Source organism: Sminthopsis crassicaudata, chromosome 1, assembly GCF_048593235.1.
Source record: "Sminthopsis crassicaudata isolate SCR6 chromosome 1, ASM4859323v1, whole genome shotgun sequence".
In the NCBI taxonomy this organism is placed as follows: domain Eukaryota; kingdom Metazoa; phylum Chordata; class Mammalia; order Dasyuromorphia; family Dasyuridae; genus Sminthopsis; species Sminthopsis crassicaudata.
The window spans coordinates 108,825,034-108,848,904 of record NC_133617.1 but is presented as its reverse complement, the minus strand read 5'-3'; the positions used below and the strand labels follow the sequence as shown (position 1 = coordinate 108,848,904).

General features: G+C 37.0%; 1 pseudogene; it reads right to left on the bottom strand.

The window, feature by feature from the left end:
• Positions 1 to 20,076: 20,076 nt before the first annotated feature.
• On the bottom strand, positions 20,077 to 23,625 carry LOC141549310 (coiled-coil domain-containing protein 134 pseudogene; annotated as a pseudogene).
• Between the last annotated feature and the right edge of the window lie 246 nt (positions 23,626 to 23,871).

Here is a 23,871-nt window from a genome sequence, read left to right as displayed (position 1 = left end):
GCTTATATGTCTTAAAACCATAGATTATCATGAGAAGCATTGTTCTGTGACCAACTCTGGTTCCTGTGTTCTATGAGATCATAGAGCATGTTGTTCCCTAAAGCATGTTGTTATTTTCTGGAGACTCATTTTTCCCAGTAAATGTGCCAGGATCTTGTTTTCACATGATTTCAAGCTTAAATGTACCCCTGATTTATCTTAGAAGGAGGGGAACATCCCAGTTATCAAAATCTCTAGCTTCCTGGATCCATTTGGTCTCAGTAATTCCAGAGAAACTGAGGCAAGATAGAGATGAGAGAGTATTTAATATTTTATTTGAAAGGGAGAGATTTACTGAGACCAAATGGATCCATGATTTGGTCCAAGGGCTGAATGAGACTATCATCTCCAAGAATCTAGCAAACAATGTTAGTTCTCAATGACCTATATACATGTGGCTCAGACACAGGGGGTAGATCGAGGCAGGGGCAGAGTCAGGGTGCTGAGAGCAGGAATGGGATTCTGACAGGATGCGGTGAGCCACTGGAGATGAGAGGAGACATCTTGATAAAACAGTATCTGATATTCTAATAACTTGGGATGGGAAGAGGCATTCTGATATTCTAAAATACAAGATCTTTTATCCTTATTAAATATTCTGATTTAAGAGGGAGGGGTGATTTTGCAGGATTGAGCAGAACAATCATAAACTGAGGTAGAACAATTAGGGAAACTGAGTCAGGACAATAAAAGAGAACTGTGGCGTAACATCTACACCAATGGAGCCCTTTCTCTGTCTGTCATCCCTTATCTCCCTTCACAACATCAGCTTTTGCATTTTCTCTTCTGATCATACAGTTTCTTTTCTTTTTCAATATATTCTATTTCACTAAATATGTAAAAAAAAATTTACATATTTGTAAAAAAATTAACATTTTTTTTTAAATTTTGAGTTCCAAATTCTTTCCCTACTCCTTGCTCCTTGAGAAAGCAACTTAATAGTGATTATATTTCCATATTAGTCATATCTTACACATATTTCCACAACCAACACTCCTCTTCTTATTTGACTGCTGTTGGTCAACATTTGTCAACATTTGTGCTAAGAAAGATAGCTCCTTCTAAACAATGATTCCTCCCCCTCAATCATAGCTTCAGGACTGGACTTCATCAGATCTAGTGGTTTGGAGTATTTTTTGGAATTAGAGTCTTAAGTTTTCTAAATCAAGGTCCAAATTGAAATGATGGTCAAGGATGATGGTGGTTTGACTTGACTGGTATATATGCTGCCTTGTATCACTCTCCAGAGGTGCCCCACTGTTTCAGCTGGGCCAGCTTGCTTTGTCCACTTGTTTTTTTCCACCTGTGTGAATGATCAAACCAAATTCTATTGAGTGATTACAGATCTATTCCAGGAAGCTCTAAAGTGTTCCTAGGATTGATATAGTCAGCACACGGTCTTCTGTAAATAAAAGCATCTGTAGAGCTTCATTATCCATAGAAAATCTTTTTGACTACAAGTGAACATATTTGGAGAGTATGTATTTCCTTTTTTTATGCATATTTCTGATCAGCAATTTGTCAAAGTTATTTTATTTATATCTTTTGAGAAATCTTGAATGATTTTCTTTTTAGATGAGAGATGCCTAATTTAAGAGAAAGCCTATAAGGCAGAGTCTCACTTTTCTGGATTAAACCATTGTATCCCTTTACATGGATTAGGCTTCCACTTTTGAGAGTTAGGATGTCACTGCCAAAGCAACAGAGGCCTATCAAAGATACTTTGTGTCTTCTATGTAACCAATTTATTTGTCTTCTAATTTTTCATTACTAGCAAACAATAAACAGTGGGTTTGTGCATCCTCTATGTCTTTCAGTAAATTGTAAAATGGTAAAGATGTAATCTTTTTTTTGTTTGTTTGGTTATTTTTTTTTTTGAGGCTGGGGTTGAGTGACTTGCCCAGGGTCAGACAGCTAGGAAGTGTTAAATATCTGAGACCAGATTTGAACTCGGGTTCTCCTGAATTCAGGGCTGGTGCTCTATCCATTTCGCCACCTAGCTGCCCCCAATGTAATCTCTTTTTTAATATCATTTGTAAAAGTCTGCTAGTTCCTTAATAAATACCTAAATATTCCCCCTCAAGGAAGCCTTCCATTGACATAGAGATATTCTCATAAATATTTTATATAGGTGGGAGAATATATCAATGGTTTCTAGTATTTTCTTAGTCATGTTTGTGGTATTAGTAAAATTTGAGATTGTTTGGTGTGGGTACTTTGCTTTTTGGCCTCTCACAACATTTCCAAAATTGTTTGTATCCAGTACTAATCTCCTCTATGTACACAGTCAAATCTAGTTACTTTTTCCATCTTTATTTTGATGGCATTTTTACCTCCCTTGTAAGCATAGCAGAGATTATGATATTAGGTCATAATTAGGGTCCAGGAGCAGTGGTTTCTCTGCTTTTGGATGAAGAAAATTTTAAACAAATCTTTTCATTTTTCCTTCTGTTCATCATCCTCCTTATATTTTTTTGTCCTTAAATGTCCTTGGGATGGTGTTTCTTAAATGATTTGTCTTGCCAAGTTTTATTTAAATGGGGTTTAATCTTTACTGCCTCTTTCTTTACTTCATGAGTTAGTATTGCTCATCATCTTTCTTCATGCAATTCTACATACAAGTTTCTATCTAGTGTTGCCTCTGGCAACTATTTCTTCCCATTTGGTAAGCAAGTCAGATGTTTTCTGACTAAGGATTTCTGGACTCTTTTAGTTTCTTTGTTGTGGCAATTAATTTATGTAAATTGGTTAAACTTCTATATAAAGTTATAATTGCTGCCAATGTAATTTCTTTCATCCATTTCTCTTTTTGTGTTGTCAATTTTTTAAAATAATGCAAGATTTGGATTTTTCCATGGTACTACAGAACTTTGTTACATTTTTAAAAACTAATTCTGATCTAATCTTTGAAAAATCAGTGGTCTGACTATAGACAGATAGCAGATTTAGCTATCTCACATTAATAGCTAATTTTTCTGTCTTATATGATATTATCTGGTACTCTCCAAGAACCTACCAGTACTAAATATTAATCCTATTTTGTTGTTAGTTATTTCCGTTGTATGGAACTCTTTGTGACCCCATTTTGGTTTTTCCTGGCAAAGATACTGGAATGGTTTGCCATTTTTTTCTCTAGCTCATTTAACAGATGAAGAAACTGAGGCAAAAAAGGTTAACTGACTTGCCTACAGTTACCTAGTAAGCCTCTGAAGCTGGATTTCAACTCTTCTTCCTCATTCCATAACTAACACTTTATCTACTTCACCACCTAACTTCCCTTAAAAAAAAAGTTTAAAATCCTATTTTATAGTTAAAGAAATGGAGTTTCAGAGAAATTAAGTCCACAATAACACAGCTATTAGTGCCAAATCCTGGATTCTAATTTTTTTCTTGACTCTAGATCCAGTGCTCCATGTACTATGTCAGGCTGGTTTGGGTTTTTGTTTTGTTTTGTTTTGTTTTGTTTTTGCACAATGAAAAACAAAATTTAGGTTTTGATCTCTGCTTGTAATTTAAGAAAAACTGTACTGCTATTCCTGTTGATAAGGTCCTGAATGGCTTTTTGGACCAAAAGAAACTAAAGAATTGATCCCTGAGGCAAGTAGACAAAAGGCACTGATAAAAATCAGTTTAGCTCCTAGGTACCACTTTCTAGGGAGGTTGTTCAGTTTGAAATCCAAGTTATGTCATACCCCTAAGATCCACCCTCTGTAGAGGTCTCAGTCTCACCTTGCCATATCCTGTTGAAAAAGGAATCCCAAAACTTTAAAACTTCTTGAAGGAGAAAATCTTCAACTCTGCCTCAGTGAAAGACCCCACCCAAGGAAAAGAAGATAAACATCTTCATTCTGTTATCTAATTTGGCTTGGTTCAGTCCTGAGCTAAAGAATTCTAACTTATTTAATTCTACTCAAATTCCAGCTCAAACTGAAACCCAGTTTGTAGATAGAGACAACTTGGAATTTGACCCACTGGCCCCCTTCAGCTTGTAGACAAAGCTCCTATTATAAAAGAGCCAGTCTAAAATCCTCTTTGCAGAGGTTCTAAACATGCCTTGCTATGCCAAGAAAGCTTCTGCCCACTGGAATAATATTCTTTTCCAGTGCTATCCTCTCTTTACCCTCACATATTTCCCTAATGAGACTTTATGCCACTCTGTCAGGATTTCTAACCTTACTTCTCAATCCCTATAATAAACCTCTTTTATCAATCTAGGTTTTGGGGTTTGTAAATTTTTTTATAGAGAATCTCTGTGCTGCCAGATGGGGATTCCCCAAAACTTCCTATCCTTATGCCAAATCCCAAGGGGGTGCAAGGGAGCCAAACCTTCCATTTGGTTCCCTGAACCCCGAAGCTTCTACTAGACCTTATAGTTTAACTCCCTGACCACCAGGTACCCTAATCTCATTTTGGTTCCCTAAATCTAGACCTTATTGATGAGGAAACTCCAAAACTCTTCAAACCTCCTTGGACTCAGACTCAGGGAAGGAACCCCACCCCAGCATATACAGTTTCCTCCTTAGCTAAAAACCCATTAAATTCTATTCAAATTCTAACATTGGCTGAAACTCAAGCAGGAAGCCAACCTGGGATTGCACCCATGAGCCCCTTCAGATTGTCCAAAGCCCCCTATTATAAAAAGAGCCAAACCGGAGTCCACTCTTTGCAGAGATCCCAAACATGGCATCCTTATGCCGACCATATCAAGGATTTTTGCCCACTGGAGCTCTGGCTCTAGTGTTTTCCTACCTTTTAATCTTACTTCCAAACCCCATAATAAATCTCTTTTATCGGGGCAGCTAGGTGGCACAGTGAATAGAGCACCAGCCCTGAATTCAGGAGGACCTGAGTTCAAATCTGGTCTCAGACACTTAACACTTCCTAGCTGTGTGACCCTGGGCAAGTCACAACCCCAGCCTCAGAAAAAAATAAAAAATAAATAAATAAATCTCTTTTATTAATCTAGGTTTTCTGGTCTGTAAATTCCTTTACAGGGAACTCTTGTACCACTACTAGACCTCATTTAACTCTGTATCCTTGCGCCAAATCCAAAAGGATTGCAGGGGAGCTCTGACTCCCTGTACCCTGAATCTGCCACTAGACCTCAATTAAACCTAATTTCATTTAGGTACCCCTTATCTAGTTCTCATCATTGTCATTTGGTTCTCTACAAATGGGAACCTCAAAACCTAAACCTTATCACTGTCAGAAATCCCAGTAATGTCCCTAAGGTTAAATTTTTCCTATAAAATTTACTTATGAGCCATCCCATGGCTGCTCCATTCCTTTAGGTCAGTCTTCCATGGCACTCTGCCCCTTGATGTCTTCCCCTTCCCTTTCCCTCATGGCATGTGGTATCTCTCCTAATTCTACTGTGCTTCCCAGCCCCACTTCTCATCTTACAACTAGCTAACTCTTTTGAGATGCTAAATTTCTTTCAGGATTTAGCCTGCCAGATAAATGCATGCCCCAACCTCATGGGGTGTTTCCTCTCTCCTAGTAAATGGCAAGCTCCATTAAAGAACTTGCACTTTCCATTATTAATTATTAAAACCTCTTTCTATGCTTTCCCATTCTTTCATATTTACCATACTGATGTCTAATGTATCTCTTCATTTTGTCTGTAACCTATTCTCCTAAATAAATTTACTTTTTGCCAAAGAAAATGGCCATTGTGAATTCTTCAGATGACTGAAGCCCAGCTTTGGTGCTGTTAGAAATATACTTGACACTATAAAATCAGATATTGAGGAAAATTTATTAAAGAAAAATCTTAAGGAATTGCCTTAACATTTTGGGCTATCCTCCTCTTCCTGAAGAGGGAGTAGAGAAGCTTTATACTTGCTAGTTTGGCACAGTCCCTCCCCCTTTAGAGACCGGATTGGTCTGGTCTCTTCCAGGTTACAATCTTTCTGATATGCCTACTATATGTTTCCTTATAATTGTGTATAAGCATGTTGCCTCTCCTCTTTATACATCCCATGTTCAAAAATGGAAGAAAACGCTCCTATGGGGAGTGTGTTTAACAATTAATTAGCCTATTAAGCATGTTGCAATAGTGATTTAGTCAAGTCAGGTCATTGACCCTAACTAGCTTGAGCTGGATCAACTACTATCTTAAGTTTGTGATTTTCTCAAAACCACAAGATTCTTCTGATTGGCTGAATCCAACAGTGCCTTCCTAGCTCCCCAATTCCTTGTTTACTCAAGGTTCTATTGATCATTTAATCATTGCATGGATTCTTAACCTTCCTTAACCTCTCACATTCTGAAAACCTCTTGGTCAGTGGTACTCATTATCCTATACTACTTTGAAGCTTGCAACACTTTGTAGAAATCCAATTTTTCAGTATTTCTCACAATGCTTATCATTTAATGCAAACTCCATAAACCACATCATTATTGCTACACCTTTAAACCATTCTCTAGGTTAGGAAAAAACAATTAAGGAAAAGTCAAAGAAAATAACTTCATGCAGTTTATTTTTTTCTCTCAAATTTACTAGCCCATAAAATATACATACATATCCAGAATTTAGAGAAAAGTACATTTAAATTTAGAGGGGTGGGGGGAGGGCAAAGAGGGGATCATGGTTCTTGGGCATATGGAAGTCTTTTGGCTCCTAAGCAATCTGCAGTGTGATCTAGCTTTTTAGCTGGCCTCCTTTTAGAATATTGAAGCTGGCTTTCCGGGGCATATCTAAGTTGCCATCAACCAATGCTGTTCCAGCTATACTACTAGGATACATAAGGGAAGATTTTTGAAAAATCTTCTGACCATTAAAACCATGAGGTCATGCTCTAATCAAGAGGGTCAGGAGGACCCAGAAACTTTACTTGACTGAAGCTGTTCTCTTCAATTTGAACAAGCTATTAGATTGTAGGCTTCTAAAATTGGTTTGTGGCTATTTTATCAAAAATCCTCAGTGCATGATTGAACTAATCTCAATACTTCCTGTGTAACATGGTTTCATTTCATAAAAACAGCTAGATGGCACAAAAGATAGAGTGCTAGACTTGGTGTCAGACAGAATCAAGTTCAAATCCTGCCTTATATTTTGTGACCCTTGGCAAATCACTTCTATCTCAATCTCAATTTCTTCACCTATGACATTTAGTTAATAAAAGCACTTACTTCATTGTGATGAGGTCCTGAATAGTGTGTTAGTGAGAAACTAAAATTGACCTCTGAGACAAGCAGGTAGAAGGCACTGATAGAGATCAGCTTAGGTCTATGATTCCACCCTCTGGGGGTTGTCCAGTCTGAAACCCAAGTTATATCAAATCTCTGAGATTCACCCTCTATAGAGGTCTTGAATAGTCTCACCTTGCCATGCCCTGTCAGAAACCCAATTATGTCCCTGAGGTTAAATTTACCCTATAAAATCTACTAAAAAAATAAAAATTAAAATGGGTCATCCCACAGCTGCTGCCCTCCTTTGGGTCTGCCATGAGCACTCTGCCTCATTGTATCTTTTTTCCCTACCACCCTCCCCCTCATGCCATGTGGTATCTCTCCTAACTCCACTATACTTCACAACCCCACTTCTTCTTACATTTAACTAACTCTTTTAGAGTGCTAAGTCCCTTTCAGATTTAGCCTGCCAGCTAAGGACATGCCCCAACCTGATGGGGTGTTCCCTTTCTACTGGGTAATTGTAGTTCCACTAAGAAACTTATCTTTCATATTTATGTCCTACTCTTACTTCTATTTGACATTCCTAGTATCTATTGTATCCTTTTATTTTGTCTGCAACCTATATCCCTAAATAAATCTACCTTTTGCCAAAGAGAATGAACATTGTGAATTCTTTACATGATTGAACCCCAACTTCTGGTGCCTACCATCATCTGGTGTCTACATCACCCACATCACTAAAATTTTGGACTTTAGCTCACTTCACCTGGTATTACAATTACAATAACCCCTTGACTTTGGTGATACCAGTCTGCAATCCCTAACCTTTTGGGGTCCTTTCCCAACCTCAATATAATGAAAATACTAACAATGTAGAGTTTTCAGAGGTATTATTTCCTTGTCTTGGGAGTCACTCTTACAATGCAGCTCATAATGATTAATCAATTTTTTACAACACTCTCCTATGTAGGTTAAGTGGAGTAAACCAAAGATTGCAGAACCTGTTACCATCATAGAATTCTGGCCATGTGCCCCACCAAGTAATGAATCCTGATATTTGAAACAGTCACTTAAGGCCTGTTCCCAAAAAACTCTATATATTGTCCTGCACTTGTAGGCTCATTGTGGTAAACTTCTCAGGTCCTGAAAATGATAGTACTATAAGTTGTTTTGGAAATCTTAAAGTACTATATAAATTTTAACTATTATTCATTCAGTGGTTTTCATTCTTTCAAACTGATAAAAGATTTCTCTAGCTTAATACTTCTATTAATACTTCTTAATACTTAATAATTCTCTAGCTTTCCTTGAGTTTTCATTTGAGGGTCACAGAGCTGTTCTCTTCAATCTGACCAAGCTATTAGATTGTAGGCTTCTAAAACTGTATAGGTGACAGCAAGTTTAGGTAAAGCAGGACCCTACTTTCATAGAATTTATAGTATAAGAATTCATCCACCAGAGTTCTAGCTCAAGCTCATTAATCCATTCTTCCAAAAGCAAATTCACTCTCAGTCTGGCTTTTGATGTTCTACCTGTAACCTTAGCCAACTTTTCTTTCCTATCCAAAGACAAATAAAGAAATATAACCAGTACTAACAGGGTTCCCATTACCTCAAATGGCAGAAAAATCCAACTCAACACAGAAAATAACTCCACCAAATCTCACCCCATATTTGATATACTTCTTAATCCAATTTTACTCCAGCCAACCAAGTCTGCTATGAGCCTTATCATCTCCTAAAAATACCTTTACTTCTAATATTTTTCCATCTCTCATTTTCAGCATTCTCCATGATTAACATTATTTCTCTCCTAACTTTCCAAACATAGTTCAAAATTTACATCTTTTTTTTTTTTTTTTAAGTCTTTCCCGAATAGCTTCACTGTACAAATTTGGATTTGTAATAGCATGTCCTAACACTTGGGATCATAGACTTAGAGCTGGCAGATACCATAGATATTATCTAATTCAATCCCCCCTCACCTTGTTGATGAAAAAACTGACTCCAAGAAAGGTTAAATTTCTTACACAAGATCATTTAGATAGAAGATAACTCTAAATTTGGTGGTGTTTACAATAGGCCATACTGACTGGTTCTATGAAAGAACACATTATAATAGGTCTTTTAGATGCAGGTTCTAAAGTTAATTTTTCTCCCACTACATAGTTCTTGCACACAAGATAATTAAAGAGATTGAGCAAACATTTATGAAATCACCCAGGCAAGCTAAACAGATTGGTTTAGACAACTGAATACCCTAGAGTTAGGGAGCTCTGTGACCCTCAAATGAGATGAAATCTCAGCTCAATTTGCGAGAGAATCATTTTACTTCATCAGTTCCTTTTTAATGGTGTCTGGGGACCCAGGTGCTGGGAATCGTAGTACATGTTGTGGTAGCAGCTTTTGTCCATGGGTCTCTTGTTTGCCATTCAATATGCCTTTGCCTCCTTTCTGCTCCATTTCTCCTTCTTCACTTGTTTCTGCCTCCCAGAATTCTCAGCCAATCAAGAGTCATACACAGTATTACCGTTCACAGTATTACACAGTATTACACAGTATTACAGTTCAGAGGGTTGGGCAAGAAGTAGATAAACTTACAAAAACCCTGTGAAGTTTGTAGGGCAATTACTCTTCTATTTTCTGGATATCTATTTTCTGGAATCCAATCTAGTATTCACCTAGAAACAATGAATTGGGAAAGAACTTGACAATTAACTAATCAAAATCCCTACCTAATGCATGAATCTTGCCTTTAATGTCTCCAGTGACAAGGAACTTCACTATTTCCCAATGTAAACCATTTCTTCACTGGACAGCTCTGATTTTAAAAAGATTCTTTCTTTGATAAAGACTGGTATTGATATTTCCCATACCCATTGCTAGAGACCTTTCTTAGGATCATTGTGGCTATTTTCTGTAGTTAGGCATACAAATCAAGACTCAAATCCCCATCCAATACAAAACTATCAGACCATGAAACACACATATACATTTTTTTAAGTATTTAAGAGAGTTTATCAATGTAAATAACAAACCAGAAAATCAAATAGTAAAATCATTCTCAGTTCCATACATAAATAGGTGTGCTTTCCTATACTTCTCTAGAGAAGGAAGGATGAAGTAGAAGCCTCCTAAAGAAAACTTTTAAGAAGTGAAGAAACTTTCATGTGGACCGACAGGATGAGAGGAAATTCAGCTGTAGTCTTTATTTTGAGAAAGTAAGTTGGAAGGATTCACGGGAAATATAGATAGCATCTCAGGGATTAAATATTACAGGGAACTTCAGCCTCACAGGGAATGAAAATGGAAGAGAATGAAATTTGAAAGATGAAATCAAGCCTAGTAATTGAGAAAATGTATCTCTCTCTCTTCACTGCAGAGATGGGGGCTGACATGAAGAAAATATGCCATGTTCTGTCACAATTGGCTTATGTATTGGTTAGCTCTAATGAACTTCTTTTCTCTCTTTCTTTTTTTTTAAAATTCTTTGATACAGATGATGATTTACTGGATAAAGTAGCAGGGTGGACATATATTTAAAAGCAAATGTGATGAAAAAAACAAAGTATCAGTAAAATATTAAAAATTTTAAAGTAAAAATCAAAGAAATGCAACATTTCAATAATGTCATACTATTATTTAGTGCACTTATGTACTACTTTTCACTTTGGTTTATGAATGTGAATTAATTAAAATTTATATATATATATATATACATATATGCACACACACACATATATATATATATAATTTAAGTAAATATAACCACACAACCCTGACTCCACAAAGGAATGATTAATAATAAACCTGGGGACAAAGGTTTAAAGAGAAATAAATATTTTCTTCAGGAGGTCAAAATCTTAAGGACCAAGCAGATACTATATCATTCAGCTGACATTAATTTAAATGTTTGGCATCATGTAGGGCTTAAAGTATTTAATGGGTATTTCAAGGCTTTGAAATAAATATCTGCAAAAATGTAAAAAGATGACTGATTTCCTTTTTATTTTTTAGCATGATTTAAATTGATCCTATCTTTAGCTATATTCAAAACACAGATGATGGGAAATTAAAGAATATATACAGCAACCCTTTTTCAAAAAATAAAAGACACAGACAGGTGGGTAGTATGATAGATCAAGTAATCAGCTTGATGACAAGAAGCTCTGAGTTTAGATCCTGTTCTCAGACACTTACTAGTCATGTAACCATAAGTAAGTCTCAACCTCAGTTTCTTCATCTGTATATTGGAATAATTACTCCTTCTTCACAAGGTCATTGTGAGAATCAAATAGGGTAACATGTAAAGACCTTTGTAGAAGTGTTCAATGCTGACTATATCAGATAGGATATATATATCCTATTTATACTATATCAGATATAGTATAAACTTCATAAGAAGCAAATGACAATAGCTGTGTCATTTCAAATCACTTTCATGTTAGAGCATTTTATAGTAATCACATGGAGAACGAATTACACAATCAGTTTTGAATTAATCAACCAAGATTTATTAAGTAGCTACTGTGTTACTAGGCACTGTGCTAACCTTTGTAAATAGATTCAAAATTGAATCATAGAATCAAAGCATGTAAGAGCTTAAAAAAAAAAAAAAACACTGAGAAATCATGTAGTTTAATCCTTCTTTTAACCAATTAGGAAACTAATTTCTTAAAAATGACTTGACTAAGCTAATACAACTAGTAAAAAGCAGAGCTGAGCCTATAACCCAGATCTCCTGACTCTTGTCATAGCATCTTCCTATTAATACTACCTAAAATCTGTCTACTGTTTCCAGTCTTAATATTAGGGTAGTTGTTCTTAGAAGCAGGAAGGCCACAGTTATTGCAATAACCCCGACAAGGATATATCATTCCCTTCCCTTCTGTAACTGCTTGCCTTTACCCCATTTTAAAAAGCAGAACCTCTGGGATGGTATTTTCCTAAGGTGATCTCTAAGGTGAGATGTATTTACTGCGAAGGACAGGAAGAGATGAAGTTAAGTATTCAATACTGCAAAGCAATGCAGTTCTGATAAGAATTGTTATCTACATGATTTTCTGGTATCTTTGTTTATGTACCTTAGAGTTTTGTGTGTCTCCTGAAATGGCCCCTACCTCAAACTGCTCTTAACTGGATTTTAAATGTAGTCTGGACAAGACCCATCTCCAATCTGGAAATAGCTGGAGCTGCGTGAAGCAGACCAGAGACAAGAGTGCTAGGAAACAAGTACAGGTTTAATTAATTACTTTCAGTGTGTGGAACTGGTCTGTAGACCTTTAGAAATTCTCCCAAGGAGAGCTCCTCCTGCTGGAATGAAGGCACAGTTTATATACATAAATCACAAGTAGGAAGGGAGGGGGAAAGCGAAATACAGTGCAATCATTTTCAGGGCCTGAGAAGTTTCCCACAAGAAGTCCACCAGTGCAGGACAATATGGCTGTCGAGTTCATTGGGAACAGATCTTAAGTGACTGTTTCAAATCTCAGGGGTTGTTACTTGGTGGGGCACAGGACCAGAGCTCATGATGGGAACAGGTTCTGTAATCTTTGATTTGTTTCACTTAACCTACACAGGAGAGTGCAGTCAAGAATTGATTGATCACTTCAAGTTGCATTGTGAAACTGACTCCCAAGACAGAATCTTCTGGGGAAATGAAAGCTCTGAAAACTCTAAATTGTTAATATTTTCATTACACATATCATATCGATTAATATGAAAATCATAATTACCTTCACACTGCGAATGCTCTTAAAATCACCATATACAATAATCCTTACAGCAAATAGTTGGACACTGATATGTTATTATCAAAAGGTCAGAAGCAAGTATATCCTTCTGAGTCCTTCCCTATTCTCTTGGGTATACCTTCACCACAAAGCATAGGATCTTCTACGTAAAACGTTTCAGGCCTCTTATATATACATATTTGGAGCAGAACAATTCCTAAAACCATTCTGAGCTTTCAATAAAGCAGATGCAAGTGGACAGTTTATCTAGAACCATAATCAAAAGAAACCAAGAAAGATTAGTCAGCTTGATTTCACCACAGAATAGATAAGATGCATTGTTCAACAAAACTCAAAAATTCTGATTAGACTCTTTCTCAGAATCTGCTTATAGTCACAACCCCCCTCATCTTCAGCAGTGTGCTGTGCCAAGGATGTGATCACTATTGTACTCATCCCAAAATCAAAAAATGAACAGAGGTAATTTTAAAATAAGTCACACCGAAGCATCTAAATAGATTCTACAGAAGGAAAGAAAAATTCAGTGATGTGTTTCCATTGCTGTTCTTAGATAACAACAAGCAATAGAAAATTTATCTCAGGAAGCAAGGCAGTCTCTACTTTTTGCTATTTCATGTTTCACCAATGCATTTATTCATTAGTTCAAAATTGCATAATAAGGAACTATGGTTGACTACTCCACCCCACCTCACCTCCAGTCAGTTACCCTTAAGTCTGTTATATTTTGCAAACTCCTCTTTTTCCCCTCCTCTACTCCTCCTTCTTTGGTATCTTGAAGGGATTGGGAAGTCTCTTCACAGCCATCAGCTCAAACCATTCCTCACCCTCATACCCAAACTAACCCTTTTGTTTCAATTAATCACAACATCATTATAAGTTTGTACTTATTTTTTTTTGTTTTGTTCTTCATTCTTGAAGAGGATCATGACCCCAGAGAGGTGATATCATGACATACAAGTGAATGAGATTTAAATGAGGGAAGGTTCAAAATCCTCAGCCCCACTTTCTCCTATGAAGCCATTTAAGTCCTGTGCTAAGATATGTAACAGGCTGACTGGAGATGGCCTTAAATGAAGTGGGAGACCTTGGCCTGTTTAAGCTAAGGTCTTTAACAATTTTCAATTTGACTTAATCAGTGATTAAGGCCAAATAAGAAATGGGACAGGAGGCATTGTACACAGCAAGTACCAAACAAGATCACACACACACACACACACACACACAGAGTTGATTTTTTTCTTAAAAGATAAGGAAAAATATACAATAAACTTTACAGCAAATAATTGGATACCCATGATGTTATTATCAAAAGGTCATAGGGAGGTACATCTTTCTGAGTCCTTTCCCATTCTCTTGGGTATATTTGCACCACAGAACATGAGATATTATATATAAAAAATGTAGGTCTCTTGCATATATACATTTGGAGCAGAATAATTTAAAGAACCATTCTGAGCATAGCTTTGTAGGAGCTATTTCTTTTTTCTTTTTCCTGAGGCAATTAGGGTTAAGTGGCTTGCGCAGAGTCACACAGCTAGGAAGTGTTAAGTGTCTCAGGCTAAATGTCTCAGGCTAAATTTGAACTTTTGGTTTCAGGACCAGTACTCAATCGATTGTGCCATCTAGCTGCCCCTAAGAGCCATCTCTTAATAAACCGACCTGTCCATGTATAATAATAAAAATAATAATTGCTTACATTAATAATAGCTAGCCAGAGTTAGCAATGCTAATATAGCATTTTAAGATTTGCAGAATACTTTACAAACATTATTTTTTAAAATCTCAAAATCATATTAGTTTTTACAAAGGAATATTTATTACAAAAATAGAGCAAAAACATATGTACAGAAATTTCTCCCAATACTTTGGGGCATAATCTCCCTACATGATAATAGCATTTGTATGGCACTTTTAAAGTTTGAAAAGTGATTATTAAATATCTGATCTTCACAAGTCTGAGAGGTAAGATCTACTATTATTCCCATTTGTGTAGATGAGAAAACTGAGGTGAACAGGTTAAATGATACCCAGGATAATACAGCCACTAAGTGAATGCAACAGTATTTGACCTTAGGTCTTATAGATTTCCAGTCCAGTAGTTTATCCACTGAACCACTTAACTGGGGAGGGAAATGTGGAAGGGTTGCCATGATATGAGATTCATAGCTCAATTCTTATGTAGCATTAGTCCCACCAAGTTCATGTCCAAAGCCAGACTCATGGGACAGCTACACGGCTCAATAGATATAGTCCCTGGAGTCAGAAGGATCTGTGTTCAAATATTAATTTAGATACTTGACAATTGCTAGTTATGTGTCTCAGCAAGCAACTTAACCCCAATTGCCTCACCAAAAACAAAAAGACAACCACCAATCCAGCATCAGTGGTGATGTCCGCTGGACCGGAGTCCTGGAATTTTCCTCAGAGCTTTGCTTTGTGGCTGTAACACCCAGCAGTAATTCCTGGACTACAAAGTAAACATGAGTTCCTGGACTAGTTCAGAAATTCCATTCCTTATAACCTAGAATAGAAAAGAATAAATGAAAAGATCAAATTTGGGAGCTTCATGACCCAGAGGAAGGGGATCTATAGGGAATAGAGGCAGCTGAAAATCTCATTCCTCTTATTATATGATATTAGTGAAGGAGTCACTTCCTCCTTCTAATAGGAATGCTACAAAAGTTTTAGATAATGCTGACTCAAGCCTTTGAAGAAACTTGTTTCTCTAAGCAGATGATGAAAAAAGACTGTTCCTAATATGTGATGGGCCAAGGTAAGAATGTCCATTCATGTTCTACTCCTACATTTTCCCAGAAGCAGCTCCCTAGAGGCTTCCATATGGACAACACTATCTTAGCAAATAGAGTCACATTGTCCTTTCCTGGAAGTTTTACTCATTCATATGAAATTCCCACTGCCAGGAGTCAAGCAGTGACTCACATGGGTCAGTGGAAGTAGGATGAAGAGCAATTGTAAATTGTACAAAAGGTATATGAATGTTATGGAATATTATTGTTCTGTAAGAAATGACCACCAGGATGAATACAGAGAGGTTTGGAGAGACTTACATGATCTGATGCTGAGTGAAATGAGCAGAACCAGAAGATCACTATACACTTCAACTACAATACTGTATGAAGATATATTCTGATTGAAGTGGATATCTTTAACATAAAGAAGATCTAATTCACTTCCAGTTGATCAATGATGGACAGAAACAGCTACATCCAGAGAAGGAACACTGGGAATTGAATGTAAACTGTTTGCACTACTGTCTTTCTACCCAGGTTACTTATACTTTTGGAATCCAATTCTTACCATGCAACAAGAAAATTGGTTTTACACACATTTATTGTATCTAGGTTATACTGTAACACATGTAAAATTTATGGAATTGCCTGTCATCTAGGGAAAGGAATAGAGGGAGGCAGGGGAAATTTTGGAAAAATGAATACAAGGGATAATGTTGTAAAATAAAAAATTACTCATGCATATGTACTGTCAAAAATTATAATTATAAAATTAATAAAAATAAATAAATTGTACAAAAAACCCCCACCATAAATGAATCCCATAAATAATTATAATATACAGATAAAATTTTAAAGCTTATAAAAAACTCTATACATAATAACACTCTGAGGTAAGTAATATAAATATCATTATCCCCAACTTATAGATAATGAACAGGTTTGAAGACTTTGCCCCTTTATTAATGAGCCTGCTCAAAGGTTAATCCCTAACTTCTACCAGTAATTACTGAGCCTTACATCCCCCAGATAAATTGGAGATCATTGTTTCTGGGCTCATAAAATCAGAAAAAATCGCTGATCTAGAATTTCTTGGAATGGATGGCAAGATCTTCTAGTCCAATGGCATATTTAACAGATGACAGATCACAAAGGTTAGTGACATGCCCAAGATCATACCATACATTGAGTAGAAGTGGTCTTTAAACCAGGTACTCTGACTCCGAAGTCCAAAGAAGGCTCTCTATTCCTATAAAACCCAGTGTTATTCAAGAGAAAAGATTAATGGGAACCCTTAGCACATAGTCCATAGGAGAAATTATCAAATTGGTAAGAAATCTAATGTAAACAGAACTGCCAAACACATGATCTATGACCTGAAATGATTAGCTGAGCAATCATTCTAATCTATCCAAACAATTTCTGTATAATGAAAATGGAATATTTAGCAATAATCCAAAAAATAAAAGACAAATAATTATTCCTCTAGCAGACAAAGAAACATTATAGAAAATGAAAAGGGGAAGTTGAAATGATGGGCAGAGGAGAGGAGAAAAAGTGATGCAAAATTTGAAGCAGATTCAAAACACACACTATAAAGTCAAGCTGTGTTTGTTACTCCCTCTTTTGTTGCCATCCAGGCAGGGAAAGGCCCAGAAAATAAGAGTAGCTGCTCTCATTACCAGCCAGAAGGGAGCAGAGAAAAGGTAAAGCTGAAACAGCTGGGAAGATACGCTCTTGTCAGCAGCAAGAAAAAAAGAAAGCCAGGGGATCAAGATTTGTGTTAAACTCCACAATTTTCAGCCAAATCAAATAACAAGTTCCTACCTTCTTTGCAGCTAGGATCCAAGGTTACTCCTCAGCTTTTCCCAAGGACGAGTTGTCATTCTACCTTCATTAAAAGCACTGTCAACCAGAAAGTCATTTTGGAAGGAGGAAGAAGGGCCATGGAAGTGGTCCAAATCTATTCCTAATAAAAGGCTACCTCCTTGATCTAGTACACATGATTTAATTTTGGATTAGATCTTCTCTGGGAGGGGCAGCTAGGTGGCGCAGTGGATAGAGCACCAGCCTTGAATTCAGGAGGACCCAAGTTCAAATCTAGTCTCACTTAACACTTAACACTTCCTAGCTGTGTGACCCTGGACAAGTCACTTAACCCCAGCCTTTAAAAAAAAAAAAAAAAAAAAAAAAAAAAAGATCTTCTCTGGGCCAAGAGGGACTTACATTATTACAAATATAATGAAATTCATGATATAAAACTGTTCCTTTAATCTCTAACCCATCACTCTGGCTATAGAGAATACTCTTTCCTCCACCTGACACCACCATACAAATGGCTAGGAAGTATCAATAGTCAGCAGTAATCTTGCCAGAAAAATGAGTCTTGCTATATACCGGGAAGAAATGTAGCTCTCCTGATTCCAAGGCAGTATTTTTCTATTGTTACCATCACAATTGCCCTTTTCCCAACACATACACACACCCCTTCATATGTTTTTGTTTTTATAATTATGATAGTTTACACATGTGTAATTCACATAGCATTTTAAGGTTTAAAAAGTGTTTTCTATATCCTTACTCATTTGTTCCACAATGTCTCTAAAGTAGTATTATATAATATATATATGTATATGCATATATAATGTATATAACAAATTATTTTAAGTATTATTCTCTCTACTTAATATATGAGAAAACTTAGAAAAGTTTTCATTTGCCTAAATTGCCATAGTTAAGTGGAAGAGTTGAGACTGGGGACACAGGTATTCTAACATCAGTGCTTTATTAACTACCCCTCGTTACCATTCCTTTGGGTCTCTCTTTGTTTCTTTCAGAAGTTCAGAAGTAGAAAAGGAGATAAAATACAAAACAGGAATAAGAGTAATGAATCAAGAGAATCACTTGCCTTCCCAAGCCATCGTGACTGAAATACTAACTGATGCTTTCCAATATTTAGACGCTGTTTGGGCTCTTCCCCCCCCCCCCCCAAGACTCTTTAAATCAATGAAATTGTTTTGAATGGCTCTGCTTTCATTTTTGTTGTTGTTTGGTCTAATTCTTTGTGACCCCATTTGGCAAAGATAACTGGAGTGGTTTGCCATTTCCTTCACAACTTATTTTACATATACAAAAACTGAGGCAAACAGTCCAGTGACTTGCTTAAGGTCACATAGTAATGAGTCAAGAGAATAATCTGCTTTCCCAAGCTATCATGACTGAAATACTAATTGATGCTTTCCAATATTTAGATACTATTTGGATTCTTTGTTTTGTTTTGTTTTGTTTTGTTTTTTCAAGAAAGACTTTAAAAAGAATCGATGCAATTATTTTGAATGGCTCTGCTCTTGTTTTTGTTATTGTTAAAGCCTAATTCTTTGTGACCCCATTTGGCAAAGATACTGGAATAGTTTGCCATTTTCTTTCCAATTTATTTTATAGATGCAGAAACTGAGGCAAACAGTCCAGTGACTTATTTAGAGTCATTCAGCTAGTAAGTGTCTGAGGTGAGATTTGAATTCACATCTTTCTGTCTGCAGGCCCAGAATTCTATGCCACCTAGAAAATGGCAAACTACTCCAATATCTTTGTCAGGAAAATCCCAGATGGGATCACAAAGAATCAAACATTATTGACATGAATGATTCTTATAGCGCCAAGAAATTTACAAAGAAAAGAAGATGGCTTCAGTTTAAACTTCTCTAGCCTTGTCAATTAAAGTTATATCCTAAAAGCCCTTCTAAATTCTAAGGTGGCAAGGCAACTTAATTGATCATAGAGGTCTATAATAATAATATTTTTGCCTTATGATGCATTCTTGAGCAAGTCCTTTAATTTTTTGAGTTTCAGTTTCTTCATCTATAAAATGGGGGTAATATATACTTTGCTTCTTCACAAGCCTAAGATGAGCCTCAAATTAGATATTGTACATAAAAAGCATTAAAATCATGAAGTATTATTCAAATGTCATCATTATTACAGATAGAATGGATGCTTTGTCTCATTTTCTTGTCCATATACATGGACAAAAATCATGCAGAATAAGAAAGCATGTATGGATTACAATTTCTTTCTTTTTTGTGTCTTTGCAAAAACGGGCTCATTGGGCTAGGTGGGTTGTGGGAGGGAGGCCAGCAGGTGCCCTTGATGCGGCTCTCTTGGCAAGGGGATGCCAGGCTAAGGATCCAGCCTGGATCACTTCAATCTAGGATGCCCCACCCACTTCTTTGGTTGGCAGAGCAAGCGATTCTCCAGGGAGAAAACGAGCTTATTAAGGTTCCGGGCTTGAAAGAGGCAGCCTGGAGCCCCTTCTGGTAGGGAGTCCTTACTCCCACAGGGACCGTGGTCCTCCCTTCAGGATGAGGGGCTCTCAGTCCTTCAACCCCATCGCCGCCTCCTCTAGAACCCCGGTCCGCCAGCCTGGGCGCAAGCACTTGGCTTTAACTCCGTCTGAGAGCGAGAGATTTGAGGGTCCTTTCGGATCTCCATCCTTTTCTCCTCCTTCTTCCGGCGCCTCTCCTCGTCCTTCAGGGCCTTCTGGAAGTGTCGGTTGTAGAGGGATTCCTATAATCTGGGGATCTCTCACCAATCCTGAGCCATCAGGCTGAGAGGCTGAGAGCAGGTGCCCTGGTCGAAGATGCCCCAGCAGATCAGGTGGTTCCAGTTGGAATTCTGGTCAAAGTAGTGATGCACGGTCTTGGGGAAGCGAGCGCGACATCGCTGAAGAAGGCGGTGTTCTCCACCTCGTGAGAAAAGGTGTCCTTCAACTTCTCATCCTCTGGGAAGGCGTTGGCTGTCACCAGGGCAGCCCGGGAGTCCTCCAGCACCTTGAAGAGGCCCTTGAGCATGATGTCGATGATCTTGTACTGCTGGTGGACATCGTCAGTTCGATGAGGTTCTTCAGGGCCTTCATCTGGTCCTTGCGTTTCACCGAGAACAGCTTTTTGTATATCTCCAAGTTTGGAGGCGGGTTGGTTCTGACTGGGTCAGATGCACACGTACTGGCTAGCCCACCTGGCTGGAGACCCCTCTTCCCCACCCCCCCAGTGCAGCAGCCGCCCACGTGCTCACAGTGGGCTTATTCACACTGGGGGGGGGGGGGCCCACATAGGGTAGCAGCAAAGGGCGTGAAACCATGGTCCCCTCTCCCGCTCTCGCGCCCTCCTGCCCCGTCTGTGGATTACAATTTCGTTGGAAGAAATAGTTATATTAGTGAGATCAAGGATCTTTTGAAGTGAAAGAAATGAGGTCGTTCTTTGATGTGTTTGGTGCCAAGTCCTTTGGTCAGGAACATTTTTCTCTTTGGAAAAATATAATCCACTTTATAACATGAATTTCAACGTCTGCTTTTACTGTGAAAACTAACTAGACATAGACTAATCAAACTATGTTTTACTTCTAAAATGAAAGGGTGATAGCAAAAAATATCACATAAGTGGTACAGTTATTTTCTCTAACATAAAACTATTTCCCCAGTTAATTTTCTTTTCCCCTGATACCTATTTCTCTTCTCTCAGCTTTATGACTTCCCCATATTCCCAAAGGCAAAAGATACACAAAGACTACTAATTTTGGAGTAAACCTACTGAATCCACAACAGAAATTAAAAGAAAATGCCTATTTTCCCTATCATGCTTAAATTCCCCTATTTCCTCCCCACTTGGCATCTTTGCCATCATCTTTATTATTGTTATTATTACACTTACTATAATAATATTCACATAGCACTTCTTGATGCTCTGGATAAATTACCTATTGATGGAATAGCTTCACAACTAATGATTTAATTTCCTGCTTGATTTTTTTTCATATCATCACCCTTCTTAAGCAGCCTGAATAATTTCTTCATATATTATATTAAAATTAGAATGAATCAACAAAAAAGCTAGAAGTATTAAGTATGTAAGTACCTTATATAGGCACTGCGCTTGATGCTAAGAACACAAATAGAAAGAATGAAACAATCCTATAGACACTAAATCTGACTCATTCTCCAAAACAAACCCCTACAACAATATGCCTAGTAAGTGATCATCTGCTATCTACTAGAAGACCTCCAATAGGGGAAAACCACTGTCTCCAAGGAAGTCCATTCTGCATTAAGGATTTTATACTCATTAGGAAAGTTTTTCCTGATACCAGGCCTAAATTTATATCTTTGCTGTTTCTAACCATTACTCCTAGTCTTATTTTTAAAGTCAAACAGAATAATTTTAATCCCTCTTCCATGTTATAGCTCTTTAAATACTCAAAAATATCTATAATATTTGTCCTGAATCTTATCTTTGTCAGGCTAAACATTCCCAGATCTTCCAAGTATTATTTCCCTCATTTGAGGGAAATGAGGAAACTGGGGTTCGTAGAAAGGAACTGATTTGCTTAAGGCCACACAACTAGTATGTGGTAGAGCCAGAATCCAAACCCATATCTCTATGTGATAGAAAACAGTCTTCATGATTCATCCCTAAATATGCCTACTAATGGTCAGCCTTTAGTGATGAACCTCTCCAAATATAGCTAAGCTGATTTTTAAATTACATATTTAAACATATGTAGTTAAATTAAAATTTTAAAAAACATATTATTTGTCATGAGATCTAAATTTAAGCACTTTCCACCTTGATAGGACCCGCCAGGGTTTTTGAATCACAGAGGTCTTCTAGAACATAGGGTACATTCCATGCTACAGTAACATTGTAAATGTTACTTGCAAAATACATTGATTTTTCACCTGGGGAATAAGTTATGAAGGCTAATCCTCTGAATTAATTTCAAAATACTAAATCAAATCTTCCTCTTGAGAGCACTAGTGACAACTGCTCTGTATAAATTACCTATTGATGGAATAGCTGCACAACTAATGATTTAATTTCCTGCTTGAATTTTTTTTTATATCATCACCCTTTTTAAGCAGCCTGAATAATTTCTTCCCTTGCATTGCCTCTAGTGCCTTTGAATATACAAAAATCATTATATGTCTGAATAATTTGAAGAAAAATAGAAGTGGTTATGAGTAAAACAATAGCTTACATTTATACAATGCAGTTTATAAAAACCTCACCTGTATTTTCTCATTTGCTTTACCTGACAATTCTTGAAATTCGATTTGCATGTGTTATATTCATTTCATATAAACTGAAGTGAATTGATATGCCTAAGATCATATATGCTAAGTGACTCAGACAAGATCAGACCTCTCAGTCTTTTGACTCAATTATTGCTGCCACTGTGGAATTCTGTCAACCAACCATCTAACCAGAATTTTCCAATTTGTGATCTCTAAAAAAATTCAGTGTTTTGCCTGATGTGAATTATGGTTCTATGGGATATCCCAGTGCTAACACATTACCCTCTAAATTGTATGTGTGTTTGTATATATGTGTGTATGGATATATGCACACACAGATATATACATATACATATTTGTATATTAATCAAAGACATACTTGCTTAATTGCATGTATATGTGTGTATATATAGCAAATATAGGTATTTATGTATATATGTATATACATAGAAATGTAGCATTTTCAGTATGAAAATAGAGACTTTAGAAATCATATAGTCCACCTCCCTCATTTTGGAGAGGAAAAATTTAAGCCCAGAGAAAGCAGTCTTGTGCCATAATTCCCTTTTACTGTCTTGATTCAGTTTCCCTAAAGTGTTCTGCCTCAGTTTCCCCAAATTGTTCTGCCTCAGTTTCCTTAATTGTTCTGCCTCAATCCCCTTAATTGCAAACCTCCCCTCCAATTCATTAAGACTGAGTGCTACTTGCTTTAAGGTTATAAATTGTCAATGTGAGACTCAAGATAAGGGGGAATTCAGACTTCCTGGCTCCTAACTCCTTTTGTCATCAAGAATGTATGGTGCTATCCCCTATCCTGTCATTGTTCTTCTTTATCCTAATTTACCTCTCACCACCCTGTCAGAACCGGATTGATAGTCCATTCCCACTCTCAATGTTCTGACTCCACCTCTGCCTTGGTCTACCCCTGTAGTTGGCCCACATGTGTATATATGTCATTGAGAATTCATATTTGCCACTGGATACTTTGAGAGGAGAGTCCTGTCCAGTCAATCAATAAAATATTAAAACTCTATCTCTATCTTGTCTCAGTTTCTCTAGCATTACAGCAGCAGCATCAGTGTGTTCATGTTGGTACAATAGCTGGGCTTAGAATCAAGATCTGTGTT